This window comes from Kogia breviceps, chromosome 11, assembly GCF_026419965.1.
Source record: "Kogia breviceps isolate mKogBre1 chromosome 11, mKogBre1 haplotype 1, whole genome shotgun sequence".
Lineage (NCBI taxonomy): Eukaryota > Metazoa > Chordata > Mammalia > Artiodactyla > Physeteridae > Kogia > Kogia breviceps.
Genome location: NC_081320.1, coordinates 75,440,971 through 75,457,826, shown reverse-complemented (window position 1 = coordinate 75,457,826; position 16,856 = coordinate 75,440,971).

Sequence of the window (16,856 nt, the reverse complement as noted above, 5' to 3'; positions counted from 1 at the left end):
AAGGTAAGGTACATTATAATGCATATATTATATATGTTTTAAAATATTAAATATGAATATTAAATACACATTATAATACATTTTATATAGAAGAGAGGGATCATGTCAGAATCTTCCATGTTTCCCAACCCACTTCCTTCTGGTCTCTAACAAGACATGCCCTCTGCAGTCTAGGACTGTTCACCCTCTGAGATTACTCCTGACTTTGGGCTCAAAGCCCTAGCCATATCATATATTAAGTTGCTGAAATATAACCGTTCTGGATATGCAGACTTCTCGAGACCCAGATTCCTGTTCTATTCTCTTGTTTCTCTGGCCTCTGAACTTCATATCCACTGGACTCTTTATGTGCTGACTTGCCTGGGCTGCCAGGACTTGACTTGATCTCTCTCTCACATGTACTGTTCTTGGTACCAACCATATTCATCTTATCTAATTGCCTCCCAATGTTGGCTGCTCTTGGCTTGCCTAGCCGTGCTGATGTCCAAGTTTAATTCTTATATTTCTCTCCATTTGACAAGGATCCTCTAAGCCCTCAGGAATGTAGTCATTAACTACACTTTTGAATTCTAGTGTGACTTCGTCTTCAAATTTCTGACTTAAATTGGAAGGGAACTGGAAGATTATACAACCCATCTCTTTTGTTCAAGAGTTAAGAAAACTGAGGTATAAAAAAATATTTGGCATTGCTAGAAATAAAACTAGAGCTTTCTAATTTCCAAGCCGTGGTCTTGCCACTTAATCTTGCTCCTCCTTGCCAAAGTATCTGAAGGAAGACACTTGATATCTTGGGACCTTAGTTTTTCATCTTTATACTAGAAATAGCTTCAAAGATCTCTCTTGAATCAGATTTTTTGTGATTCATTACCACTACCCTTTTTTACTTCCAAATATATAGATATTGTTTCTATGAACAAGAACTGTTTGCTTTTTTAAAAACAAATACTACAAAGGATTAACTGCATATTTATTTTAAAATATTTTTACAAAAAAAAATTAAGAGGAAAATAAATTTAGTCAATTTGTTTTGGTGATTATTGAGAGCCTTAGATGGAATTTCAACATCTCTTTATATGAATACTTTAGGACTACTAGTGTTTATCAACAAATATAAGTGATATAAGTATTGGGGAGATTGGTTCAAAATGGCAGAGTAGAAGGATGTGCACTCACTCCCTCTTGTGAGAGCACAAGAATCACAACCAACTGCTGAACAGTCATTGACAGGGAGACACTGGAACTCACCAAAAAAGATACCCCACATCCAAAGACAAAGGAGAAACCGCAGTGAGATGGTAGGAGGGGCACAATCACAATAAAATCAAATCCCACAACCACTGGGTGGGTGACTCATAAGATGGAGAACAATTATACCACAGAAGTCCATGCTCTGGAGTGAAGGTTCTGAGCCCCAAGTCAGGCTTCCCAAAATGGGGGTCTGGAAACAGGAGGGAGAATTCCCAGAGAATCAGACTTTGAAGGCTAGAGGGATTTGATTACAGAACTTCAATGGGACTAGGGGAAACAGAGACTCCACACTTGGAGGGCACACCTAAAGTAGTGTGCACATCAGAACCCAGGGGGGAAGGAGCAGTGACCCCATAGGAGACTGAACCAGACCTACCTGCTAGTGTTGGACGGTCTCCTGCAGAGGCAGGGGGTGGCTGTGGCTCACCACAGGGACAAGGACACTGGCGGCAGAAGTTCTGGGAAGTACTCCTTGGTCTGAACCATTCCTGAGTCCACCATTAGAACCACCAAAGAGCCTGTAGCCTCCAGTGCTGGGTCAACTCAGGGCAAACAACTAACAGGGAGGGAACTCAGCCCTACCCATCAACAGACAAGCAGATTAAAGTTTTACTGAGCTCTGCCCACCAGAGCAACACCCAGCTGCACCTACCACCAGTCATTCCCATCAGAAATCTTGCACAAGCCTCTTAGATAGTATCATCCAGCAGTGGGCAGACAGCAGAAGCAAGAAGAACTACAATCCTGCAGCCTGTGGAACGAAAACCACACTCACAGAAAGGTAGACAAAAAGAAAAGGCAGAAGACTATGTACCATATGAAGGAACAAGAAAAAAACCGCAGAAAAACTACTAAATGAAGTGGAGATAGACAACTTTCCAGAAAAAGAATTTAGAATAATGATAGTGAAGATGATCCAGGCCCTCTGAAAAAGAATGGAGGCAAAGATTGAGAAGATGCAAGAAATGTTTAACAAAGACCTAGAACAATTAAAGAACAAACAAACACAGATGAACAATATAATAACTGAAATGAAAAATACACTAGAAGGAATAAATAGCAGAATAACTGAGGCAGAAAAACAGATAAGTAACCTAGAAGACAGAATGGTGGAATTCACTGTCACAGAACAGAATAAAGAGAAAAGAATGAAAACAAATGAAGACAGCCTAAGAGACCTCTGGGACAACATTAAACGCACCAACATTCTCATTATAGGGGTCCCAGAATGAGAAGTGAGAGAGAAAAGACCCGAGAAAATATCTGAAGAGATTATAGTTGAAAACTTCCCTAACATGGGGAAAGAAATAGCCACCCAAGTCCAGGAAGCGCAGAGAGTCACAGGCAGGATAAACTCGAGGAGAAACATGCCGAGACACATAGTAACCATATTGACAAAAATTAAAGACGAAGAAAAATTGTTAAAAGCAACAAAGGAAAAATGACAAATAACACACAAGAGAATTCCCATAAGGTTAACAGCTGATTTCTCAGCCGAAACCCTACAAGCCAGAAGGGAGTGGCATGATATATTTCAAGTGATTAAAGGGAAGAAGAAACTACAACCAAGATTTCACTACCCTGCACGGATCTCATTCAGATTTGACTGAGAAATCAAAAGCTTTACAGACTAGCAAAAGCTAAGAGAATTAAGTACCACCAAACCAGCTCTACAACAAATGCTAAAGGAACTTCTCTATGTGGGAAAGACAAGAGAAGAAAACGACCTACAAAAATAAACCGAAGGAACTTCCCTGGTGGTACAGTGGTTAAGACTTTGCCTTCCAATGCAAGAGGTGCAAGTTCAATCCCTGGTCAGGGAGCTAAGATTTCACATGCCTTGCAGCCAAAAAACCAAAACACAAAGCAGAAACAATATTGTAACAAATTCAATAAAGACTTTAAAAATGGTCTACATCAAAAAAAAAAAAAGGATTTAAAAAAAAAATGAAAACAATTAAGAAAATGGTAATAGGAATATATATATTGATAATTACCTTAAAAGTGAATGGATTAAATGATGCTCCAACCAAAAGACACAGGCTCGCTCAGTGGATACAAAAACAAGACTCATATATATGCTGTCTATAAGAGACCCACTTCAGGCCTAGGGACACATACAACTGAAAGTGAGGGGATGGAAAAAGATATTCCATGCAAATGGAAATCAAAAGAAAGCTGCAGTAGCAATACTCATATCAGATAAAATAGACTTTAAAACAAAGAATGTTACAAAAGACAAGGAAGGAAACTACAAAATGATTGAGGGATCAATCCAAGAAGAAGACATTACAATTATAAATATATATGCACCCAACATAGGAGCACATCAATACATAAGGCAAATGCTAACAGCTATAAAAGAGGAAATTGACAGTAACACAATAATAGCGGGGACTTTAACACCTCACTTACACCAAGGACAGATCATCCAAACAGAAAATTTATAAGGAAACACAAGCATTAAATAACACAATAGACCATATAGATTTAATTTATATTTATAGGACATTCCATCTGAAAACAGCAGATCACAATTTCTTCCCAAGTGCACAAGGAACATTCTCTAGGATAGATCACATCTTGGGTCACATATCAAACCTCAGTAAATTTAAGAAAATTGAAATCATATCAAGCACCTTTTCTGACCACATGCTATGAGATTAAAAATAAATTACATGGGAAAAAATTGTAAAAAACACCAACACATGGAGGCTAAACAATACGTCAGTAAATAACCAAAAGATCACTGAAGAAATCAAAGAAGAAATTTTAAAAAATACCTAGAGACAAATGACAATGAAAACTTGATGATCCAAAATATATGGGATGCAGCAAAAGAGGTTCTAAGAGGGAAGTTTATAGCAATACAATCCTACCTCAAGAAACAAGAAAAATCTCCAATAAACAATTTAATCTTACACCTAAAGGAGGGAGAGAAAGAAGAACAAACAAAACTCAAAGTTAGAAGGAAAGAAATCATAAAGATCAGAGTAGAAATAAATGAAATAGAAACAAAGAAAGCAATAGCAAAGATCAGTAAAGCTAAAAGCTGGGTCTTTGAGAAGTTAAACAAAATTGATAAACCTTTAGTGAGACTCATCAATAAAAAAGAGGGAGAGGACGCAAATCAATAAAATTAGAAATGAAAAAGGAGAAGTTACAATGGACACCGCAGAAATACAAAGCATCATAAGAGACTCCTACAAGCAACTCTATGCCAATAAAATGGACAACCTGGAAGAAATGGACAAATTCCAAGTCTGAACCAGGAAGAAATAGAAAACATGAACAGACCAATCACTTGTAATGAAATTAAAACTGCAAGTAAAAACCTCCCAACAAACAAAAGTCCAGGACCAGATGGCTTCACAGGTGAATTCTATCGAACATCTAGAGAAGAGATAACAACCATCTTTCTCAAAGCCTTTGAAAAATTTGCAGAGGAAGAAACACTCCCAAACTCATTCTACGAGGTCACCATCACTCTGATATCAAAACCGACAAAGATACTACCAAAAAAAGGAAAATTACAGACCAATATCACGGATAAATATAGATGCAAAAATCCTCAACAAAATACTAGCAAACAGAATCCAACAGCACATTAAAAGGATCATACACCATGTTCAACTGGGATTTATCCCAGGGATGCAAGGATTCTTCAGTATATGCAAATAAATCAATGTGAGACACCATATTAACAAATTGAATGATAAAAACCATATGATCATCTCAATAGATGAAGAAAAAGCTTTCGACAAAATTCAACACGCATTTATGATAAAAACTCTCCAGAAAGGTGCATAGAGGGCACCTACCTCAACATAATAAAGGCCATATACAACAAACCCACAGTAAACATCATTCTCAATGGTGAAAAACTGAAAGCATTTCCTCTAAGATCAAGAACAAGACAAGGATGTCCACTCTCAGCACTATTATTCAACATAGTTTTGGAAGTCCTAGCCATGGCAATCAGAGAAGAAAAAGAAATAAAAGGAAACAAATAGGAAAAGAAGTAAAACTGTCACTGTTTGCAGATGACATGATACTATACATAGAGAATCCTAAAGATACCACCAGAAAACTACTAGAGCTAATCAATGAATTTGGTAAAGTAGCAGGATACAAAATTAATGCACAGAAATCTCTTGCATTCATATACACTAACAATGAAAGATCAGAAAGAGATTTTAAGGAAATAATCCTATTCACCATTGCAACAAAAAGAATAAAATCCCTAGGAATAACCCTACCTAAGGAGGTAAAGACCTATACTCAGAAAACTATAAGACACTGATGAAAGAAATCAAAGATAACACAAACAGTTGGAGACATATACCATGTTCTTGGATTGGAAGAATCAATATTCTGAAAATGACTACCCTACCCAAAGCAATCTACAGATTCACTGCAATCCCTATCAAATTACCAATGGCATTTTTCATAGAATTAGAACAAAAAATTTCACAATTCAGTTGGAAACACAAAAGACTGAATAGCCAAAGCAATCTTGAGGGAAAAAAACAGAGCTGGAGGAATCAGGCTCCCTGACTTCAGACTATACTACAAGCTACAGTAATCAAGACAATATGGTACTGGCACAAAACCAGAAATATAGATCAATGGAATAGGATAGAAAGCCCAGAGATAAACCCACGCACCTATGGTCAACTAATCTATGACAAAGGAGGCAAGGATATATAATGGAGAAAAGACAGTCTCTTCAATAAATGGTGCTGGGAAAACTGGACAGCTACATGCAGAAGAATGAAATTAGAACACTCCCTAACACCATACATAAAAATAAATTCAAAATGGATTACAGACCTAAATGTAAGACCGGACACTATAAAACTCTTAGAGGAAAACATAGGAAGAACAGTGTGACATAAATCACAGCAAGATCTTTTTGGACCCACCTCCTAGAATAATGGAAATAAAAACAGAAATAAACAAATGGGACCTAATGAAACTTAAAAGCTTTTGCACAGCAAAGGAAACTATAAACAAGATGAAAAGACAACACTCAGAATGGGAGAAAATATTTGCAAATGAATCAATGGACAAAGAATTAATCTCCAAAATATATAAACAGCTCATGCAGCTCAATATTTAAAAAACAAACAACCCAATCAAAAAATGGGCAGAAGACCTAAATAGACATTTCTCCATAGAAGATATACAGATGGCCAAGAGGCACGTGAAAAGCTACTCAACCTCACTAATTATTAGAGAAATGCAAATCAAAACTACAATGAGGTATCACCTCACACCAGTTAGAATAGCCATCATCAGAAAATCTACAAACAACAAATACTGAAGAGGGTGTGGAGAAAAGGGAACCCTCTTGCACTGTGGTGTTAAAGTAAATTGATACAGCCAATATGGAGAACAGTATGGAGGCTGCTTAAAAAACTAAAATTAGAACTACCATATGACCCAGCAATTCCATTACTGGGCATATTCCCTGAGAAAACCATAATTCAAATAAGAAAACTCAAATAAGAGTCATGTACCACAGTGTTCACTGCAGCTCTATTTACAATAGCCAGGACATGGAAGCAACCTAAGTGTCCATTGACAGATGAGTGGACAAAGAAAAAAAAATGGTTCTGAAGAACCTAGGGACAGGACAGGAATAAAGACGCAGATGTAGAGAATGGACTTGAGGACACGGGGAGGGGGAAGCGTAAGCTGGGACAAAGTGAGAGAGTCGTATGGACATGTACACACTACCAAATGTAAAATAGATAGCTAGTGGGAAGCAGCTGCATAGCTCGGTGCTTTGTGACCATGTAGAGGGGTGGGATAGGGAGAGTGGGAGGGAGACGTGAGAGGGAGGAGATATGGGGATATATGTATACTTATAGCTGATTCACTTTGTTATAAAGCAGAAACCAACGCACCATTGTAAAGCAAATTTTAATTATAATTTTTTTACCCCAATACAAATTTTTTTTAAAAGACACATGCACAGCAATGTTCATTGCAGCACTATTTACAAAAGCCAGGTCATGGAAGCAACCTAAATGCCCATCGACAAATGAACGGATAAAGAAGATATGGTACATATATACAATGGAATATTACTCAGCCATAAAAAAGGAATGAAACTGGGTCATTTGTAGAGACGTGATTCCAAAAGAGAAAAATAAATATCGTACATTAGCGTATATATGTAGAATCTAGAAAAGTGGTAGAGATGAACCAGTTTGCAAGGCAGAAATAGAGATTTAGAGGTAGAGAACAAACGTATGGACACCAAGGGAGGAAAGCGGGGGTGGGGTGTGGGGGATGAATTGGGAGATTGGGATTGACATATATACACTAATATGTATAAAATAGATAACTGATAAGAATCTGCTGTATTAAAAAATAAAATTCAAAAAAAAACCTATAAGTATTGACTATACTGTAAAAAAAACAAATATAAGTATCTAATAAAATAAATAAAATTAGTTTCAACAGCAGACACTTTCAGTGATAAAATAGTCATATTGATCTAAAATTTCAAATAATGTCAATTTTATCAGTAAAAGTGAAAACATCAAAACAGCAGGAACTAATGGATGAAGCTCAGCTAAATGCTATGTTGGGTGATTAGGTGGAATTCTTGTACACTGAGGGCTTAAAATTTAAAGTGGTAGTGTAAAAACTGACATGACCATAAGTAAATGGCATGAAGAAAGCAGGCCATAATTAAGTCAATTCCCATTTCATTAAATAGCATTACTATAAAGATCCCTGAATGACATACTTCCGTGTCATAAATAATGGCTTGTTTATTTCGACTAGTACTTAATAATAAAGTTCTATTTGATTAAGAAGGGCAGGGGCCATGTTTTGCTAGAGCTAATTGCTGCCGTTTCTAATGCTCCTACTTAGGGAGAAGTTGGAAATGGCCTGGAAGAAACATCACAGAGATTTCAGGATCTCCTCAGACACTGCTGTGCAAAAAGGGCATGGTAATATGAAGTTATGTACAGTGGGCACAGAGGAAATTATCAGAGGTGATGGCAAAGAAAAGAGAAACAGGAAGAATGAAGACCAGGAATAACACTGCAACACCCTCTGTGTTGTGTTTGTCTCCATGTCTGATAAGAACACTAATAATATATGGTAGTAATTAAGCTGGTCTTTCAGAATAAAAGGCCAAAGACTAGAAGAATGTTTCTGTCTATTTTAACTGCACCCCAATGACCTTCCACCATCAAGTGTACCGATTTTAAATGTCATCATACAAGGATATGGTCAGAAATGAGATTCATTAAATTCATTATTTCAGAAGTGTGATAATTCTGGATGGCAATAACATTCAGGATGAGTTTTTGAAAATGGGTGATTCAGAATGAACTGGCATGCAGGTCATTGCAGGTAAGAACATATTTTTTGCTAGACGTGTGAAATAGTTCAATGTCAATACATAGACACAAAAGAGAAGAAAGCCCAGGGTTCTGGGATATATCAATAAAAAAGTCAGAAGAAGTTGGCATGACTCCACACTCTAAGGTTGCAATGTTCTCTGTGGCATTCTCTTAATAGTGTTGCCTATCAGAGCACTTAAACTTTCACAGTTGTTCTTTACATGTCTGATTTCCTGCTAGGTTATAAAGTACTTACAGGTAGAGATCTTATATCTTTATGTTTTTCTTCACAGTACAGTTCCCAACAGATAGCAGCCCCCATCAGTGGCCATGTTGATTTCTACCTCCTAGCGCCTCTCAAATCCATCTCCAATGTCAGTGTTTGGTGATGTACTTCACAATCACATCAGCTTGGGCCTAAACTTCAATACCCTACATCTCATTTCTCTCAAATCCAGTCTCTCTTTTCCAACAAGAGTGATTTTTCCAAGACCAATATTATCGCTTTACTCTTCTACTTAACACCCTAGAGAATTCCCCCTTTCCTACGAGAAAAATTCCAAGTTCCTTACCATGGGATTTAAAAATTCCCCAGTCAACTCTTAAAACATTAAATCCTGTCTCTTTTCCCCTTTGTGTTGTGCCATTTCAGCCATCATTTATCCCACCTGGACACCCATTTCCACTTGACAAACGCCTAATCATTCTTTAAGGTAATTCTCTAAGCTGTCCTCCAAAACAATACCTCCTCTGGCTTTTACAATATTTTAAAAATTTTATTTGTACCGCTTTGGGCACTTTATTTGTAATTATTAATGTGACAGATATTATTAGTGAACACCTGTATCACAGACCCTTCTTTCCTTTTGGACCCATGATTGGAATGTACTTCCCCTCTCACTTTGAAGGTAGGCATGGTCATATGACTTGGACAATGAACTATGTGAGGGAGAAACTATATGAAGCATTTATTTACTAATGCCAAACTCTCTATTTTCCTTTCTTCTTTGCTGAGACAATAGTGGAAGCACATTTTGATTAGGAATTGCAATAGTGAGCCAACTCATGAAGGACAGTTCCCCTACAGTGTACACAGCCCAGATTTTCAGCAGACTGCGTTTAAGCCCCTGGAAGTTAGGGCTTGGTTTTTTTATTGGTATTATGTATCCTAAATGGAACCATTAATTTCATTTCCTTCTCCCACACTAACTGTGAATTTCTTGAAAACAAGTACCGTGCTCACGGTATTCCACATAAGGAAGAAGAATAAAGGGAAAAAATGAAAAATTAGCAGAATGATGTAACAGCCGGAGTGTGACTTATGTACATATATCCCTTGTTTCTCTTTAGAGGCTATAAAACCTCTTGTAGCTTTATTCTTCTCTGTCCCCACTTGTTCCTGATGATGTGAATTCAGTCTGACCGATACCAAAGTAAAATATGCAGTTCTTCATTTCCTGAGTTGCTATCAATACTTTAGCTTATTATGTTATTATGAAATGAGTATGTAAGGAACCAATTTCACAAGACTAACTGAAGCAATATGTGTGCATTTTAAAAGAGTAATCAAGGTAAAATTGAGTTCATTTTCCATGAAAATTTCATGTACAGCTACTGAAAGAAATCATTTCTGGCAGAGGCATTTTAAGGGCAAAAAGTTGTAGGTGCAAATAATCCAAATGTTAAATGTATTTGTTCTCTCATCTTGAAGGTAAATTTCATGTTTTCAACACTAAAAATTCATTAGCACTCTATTTTCCCTCCTCCTTAGCTCAAGTGGACACCAGCAAACATTTGCATAAAATTTTGAACCATTGCCAATGCAAATGCATCTTTGATTCACTCCCAATTCTGCTTGGTTCAGGATTCCTCATAGAGTGGATTTGGGGATTCCACCCTCAAACCAGTTTCAGCGCTGGAACTCATTAATCTAAAGATACTAATTGGGGCCTCTGTGCCCTGTTTTTAACCCAAAAGTTTTTACCATGAATCCATACCTCATTTAGAGGCCTTGTGTACTGTATTTTGACAATTTGCCAAAGATTTAAATGCACAGTAAAAATTTCTACGTGTGAAAATAAGTAAAGGCAGTCTTGAATTAAGTTGCCAATCCTAAAGTACATTCTAATTTTCTGTGAAATCTTTTTTTTTTTTTTTTTTTGTGGAACGCAGGACTCTCACTGCTGTGGCCTCTCCCGCCGCAGAGCACAGGCTCCGGACTTGCAGGCCCAGCCTCTCCGAGGCATGCGGGATCCTCCCAGACCGGGGCACGAACCCGCGTCCCGTGCATCGGCAGGCAAACTCTCAATCACTGCGCCACCAGGGAAGCCCTCTGTGAAATCTTTTTAAAAAGTCACATAGCTTATTTTTTTTCATCTGTGGAATAAAAAATTTATCTGAGAAATATTTTCCTAACAGGATAGAGATACTGAAATTTATAACAGGCATCATTTCTTTGCTGTACTGAAAACAAGACTACCTGTAATAATCTACTGAGTTTCCCATTAAGAATAACATTAAGTAAATCACACTAAATGTTGGAATACCCTTCTATACATTGTGAAACCAAGGACTATGTCTTAAGGACAGTGACTGTATTTTTCATTTTCAGTACATATATTTGAAATAGCAATGTAAGTTAAAAAATTAAATTTCACTAGTTATTATAAATTAAACTGGTATATACACTAGAATTTGAAATTCTATGGTTTAAAAATGGTTATGTTTATTTTGATCTCTGATGAAACTTTTAAATATGTTTTAAATTATTAACTCATTCAAATATCAGTAATAAACAGCTGCAATCTAGGGAATGTGTTAAAGGAACTATAGCAGTTTATAACTTATTTATAAGTTAAATAGAATTGACTTGTAAAGCAGGACTTGGATAGGTACAACTTTAGATTAATTCTAGGGCTTATATTATAATCTTATATCTTGGATTTCAAATGATACCTTGTCATCTTTTAGCAGAGAGTGTCTTTCTTTTTTCTGTAAAGGAAGAATAAAAAGTATACTTTTAGGGCTTCCCTGGTGGCGCAGTGGTTGAGAATCCGCCTGCCGATGCAGGGGATACGGGTTCGTGCCCCGGTCCGGGAGGATCCCACGTGCCGCGGAGCGGCTGGGCCCGTGAGCCATGGCCGCTGAGCCTGCGCGTCCGGAGCCTGTGCCCCGCAACGGGAGAGGCCACAACAGTGAGAGGCCCGCGTACCACAAAAAAAAAAAAAAAAAAAAAAAAAAAAAAAGTATACTTTTATAAAGTAGAAAATATAGATAAGTTGATTTAAGTGACTTGTTTTCTTGCTTAAGTCCTATTAAATATGCATATTCTTTTTATGTTACAACTATAAAGAAATGAAAGCCAGAGGGAATGGCAAAATTAATTTTTTCTTCAAAGGACTAGAAGCACCAACTAAGTCCATCTCTTTAATTTTTCTAGAATTGTAGATGTGGAAAAGAGCTACCTGTAGTTGTATGCAGGAAATACATTGGGTCATCCAAGCCTGGGTCATTCAACCTCATGGTATCTGACTGCAAGATAAGGCTATGAGTGTGTTATAAATTCCTTCAGTCAGGCCAAAGGATTAAGCCAGGCATAAATAAGTTAGACTTTTAAAAAGTGAAATGAGGGCTTCCCTGGTGGCGCAGTGGTTGAGAATCCACCTGCTGATGCAGGGGACACGGGTTCGTGCCCCGGTCTGGGAAGATCCCACATACCGCGGAGCGGCTGGGCCCTTGAGCCATGGCCACTGAGCCTGTGCATCTGGAGCCTGCGCTCTGCAAAGGGAGAGGCCACAACAGTGAGAGGCCCGTGTACCACAAAAAAAAAAAAAAAAAAAGATAAAAAGTGAAATGAGTTAGATGTGAAAGTATGAAGGGAACTAAATTTCACTTGGGTATTTTTAAATAGTATTCCATAAGTGTATATTTATTAAATTATCATTTGGCAATCTTCATAAAGGCATCTGCTTTGAAAAAGATATTTTGTTTAACTCTGTGTAACTGATTTGGAAAACATACATGAAATCAAGCAAATAACAATTTGCATTTATATATAAAAGAGATCTACATTATAGGCTCAAATAATTATAAATACATTTTTCTTTTACCTATATTAATGATTAGCAGGTTTTTTGAATGTGGGATGTTTGAGAGATTTCTTATTCTGTGATAATATACCCTTCAATGCAAACAATTAGGAACGATAATAACTGGAAGATTGCTTTAAAACAGTTTTAAATATGTCAGAAAACCTATCCTAGGAAAAATTGCCCATCAGTAAGTAAAATCTACCATATTTATTCCCTATTTACAATGTATGCCCCATTACTTCATTTTTTTATCTTTATGATTTACTTATTTTGGCAAAGTATTAAATTCAAATAGTCTGAATTTCTAAATACTATTTTTACACAAGTTCTCTATTTACTGTTTATCATTCAACATTATAAATTGACTCCATAACATGGTGGGTGAGGATCCAACTTCACTGACTTCCATTCTTCCCCCTCTTCCCATCCCCTGCACATGATTATATTTGCTTTTGATCAAATCTGTATTCAGTGTCTCTATTTTTACATCTCTGTAAATATTGTCCACACAGAACATCTCATAGAATATATTTTGTTCTGCAGTTATTTTTTCCCTGAAGGTAATTCTTGTTTCACTTTTTTACATTTTGTTTGTACATCTAAATAAAATGTCCAGCCTCTTCTAACAGTTCCATTAAAAGCCTGTTGATAATTTATCAATTCTCTTTTTCTTCTTTTCCCTAGAGATACCACTTCAGGTGCCCTCCAACTAGCAAACAGAATCCAACAACACATTAAAAGGATCATACACCATGATCAAGTGGGACTTATCCCAGAGATGTTAGGATTCTTCAATATATGCAAATCAGTCATTATGATATACCATATTAACAAATTGAAGAATAAAAATCATATGAGCATCTCAATAGGTGCAGAAAAAGCTTTTGATAAAATTCAACACCCATTTTTGATAAAAACTCTCCAGAAAGTGGGCATAGAGGGAACCAACTTCAACATAATAAAGGCCATATATGACAAACCCACAGCAAACATCTTTCTCAAAAGTGAAAAACTGAAAGCATTTCCTCTAAGATCAGGAACAAGATGAGGATGTCCACCCTCACCACTATTATTCAACATTGTTTTGGAAGTCCTAGCCATGGTCAACAGAGAAGAAAAAGAAATAAAAGGAATACAAATTGGAAAAGAAGAAGTAAAACTGTTACTGTTGGCAGATGACATGATACTACACATAGAGAATCCTAAAGATGCTACCAAAAAACTACTAGAGCTAATCAATGAATTTGGTAAAGTTGCAGGATACAAAATTAATGCACAGAAATCACTTGCATTCCTATACACTAATGATGAAAAATCTGAAAGAGAAATTACGGAAACACTCCCATTTACCACTGAAAAAAAAGAATAAAATACCTAGGAAGAAACCTACTTAGGGAGAGAAAAGGCCTGTATGCACAAAACTATAAGACACTGATGAAAGAAATTAAAGATGATACAAACAGATGGAGAGATATACCATGTTCTTGGATTGGAAGAATCAATATTGTGAAAATGACTATACTACACAAAGCAATTCAGTGCAATCCTTATCAAATTACCAATGGCATTTTTTACAGCAGTAGAACAAAAATTCTTAAAATTTGTATGGAGACACAAAAGGCCCCAAATAGCCAAAGCAATCTTGAGAAAGAAATACGGAGCTGGAGGAATCAGGCTCCCTGACTTCAGACTATACTACAAAGCTACAGTAATCAAGATAATATGGTACTGGCACAAAAACAGAAATATAGATCAATGGAACAGGCTAAAAAGCCCAGAGATAAATCTACACACCTATGGTCAACTAATCTATGACAAAGGAGGAAAGGATATACAGTAGAGAAAAGACAGCCTCTTCAATAAGTGGTGCTGCGATAACTGGACAGCTATATGTAAAAGAATGAAATTAGAACACTCCCTAACACCATACACAAAAATAAACTCAAAATGGATTAAAGACCTAAATGTAAGACTGGACACTATAAAACTCTTAGAGGAAAACATGGGAAGAACACTCTTTGACATAAACCACAGTAAGATCTTTTTTGATCCACTTCCTAGAGTAATGGAAATAAAAGCAAAAATAAACAAATGGGACCTAATGAAACTTAAAAGCTTTTGCACAGGAAAGGAAACCGTAAAAAAGACAACCCTCAGAATGGGAGAAAATATTTGCAAATGAATCAATGGACAAAGGATTAATCTCCAAAATATATAAGCAGCTCATGCAGCTCAATATTAAAAAAACAGACAATCCAATCCACAACTGGGCAGAAGACCTAAATAGACATTTCCCCAAAGAAGACATACAGATGGCCAAGAAGCTCATGAAAAGCTGCCAACATCACTAATTATTAGAGAAATGCAAATCAAAACTACAATGAGATATCATCTCACACCAGTTAGAATGGCATTATCAGAAAATCTACAAACAACAAATGTTGGAGAGGGTGTGGAGAAAAGGGAACCCTCTTGCACTGTTGGTGGGAATATAAATTGATACAGCCACTGTGGAGAACAGGATGTAGGTTCCTTAAAGAACTAAAAATAGAATTACCATATGACCCAGCAATCCCACTACTGGGCATATACCCTGAGAAAACCATAATTCAAAAAGACACATGCACCCCAACGTTCACTGCAACATTATTTACAATAGCCAGGTCATGGAAGCAACCCAAATGCCCATCGACAGACGAATGGATAAAGAAGAAGTGGTACATATATACAATGGAATATTACTCAGGCATAAAAAGGAACGAAATTGGGCAATTTGAGACGTGGATGCACCTGGAGACTGTCATATAGGGTGAAGTAAGTCAGAAAGAGAAAAACAAATATCATATATTAACACATATATGTGGAACCCAGAAAATGGTACAGATGAAATGGTTTGCAGAGCAGAAATTGAGACACAGAAGTAGAGAAAAAACATATGGACACCAAGGGGGGAAAGCGGCAAGGGGAGGAGGTGGTGGTGGGATGAATTGGGAGGTTCAGATTGACATGTATACACTGATGTGTATAAAATGGATGACTAATAAGAAAAAAAAACAACAACAAGCAGTTGAATTATTAATTATTGGCTATATTTAATCTTGTTAATTAATATTAATTTGGTATTTTTTCATTCACAGAGTAAGCTACTAGCACTCACTAGAGGATAAATGATAGCAGACACTTTCATTTTAAAGTCTAAATAAAAAGAATAAAAACTTTAAATGAGAAAATTCTATCCATCTATTCTTTTCTAGGAAGCAGAATTTTCTTTGATATAATTAATGGATGTTATCTGGCCAAATCTTACAACCCAGAGTAGAAATAATTTTATGACCTTTTTGTTACATTACAGCAAGAATCTGCATATTCAATTTACTATGTGTTTATTTCTTTTATTTTTGGAGAAAATGACATCAGGATAAATATAAAGTTACATAGCTGATTATTAACAGATATAGGATTGGAATTTTTCATGCATCTTTGGATTTGAGAATGAAATACCAGAAATGCCACAATAGTGAAAGGTATAGTTCCTGCTCTCTGAAAACATTCTGTTTAGTGAATTAAGTGCCATATGAGTGGTTTAACCAAAAGATATATGAGGCCTTATAAGAATTCAGAGAAAGTATTGATCAATTTGCACTGGATTTGTCAGTAAAGTAACAGATATTTTAAAATGCTGCAGTACTTAAACATGTCAGGAGAAAGAGAGAATGAATTTCACATATCTGCAAAATGCCTTCACTATCTCAATACTTAGCACTGTGCCCATTGCATAGAAAGTGATCATGAAAGGTTGAGAAAAATAAATACCTCCTGGGTTCTCTAGACTTGGAAAAAAGTTTCATGAAGATGTTAGGCAAACTTTTAAGGTGGCTTCTGCTTTAGAGGGAATACCACACTCCATGTTCTTTGCCATAAATAAAGAAGTGAAAAGTATATCAGTCCTTCTGACCATTTTTTTGCCTCTCAATGTCTATTTCCATTCCAAATCTCACCACACAATAAGAAGAGAAACTGGACAAAGAAGAGGGTGGTAGCAATAATGTAGGAATGATGGATAAAGACAATTTTAAAAAATCTGACACAATGAAGTAAACTGAGTGTCACCTAAAGTTGTTTGGGTTTTTTTACAAGCAAAATACCT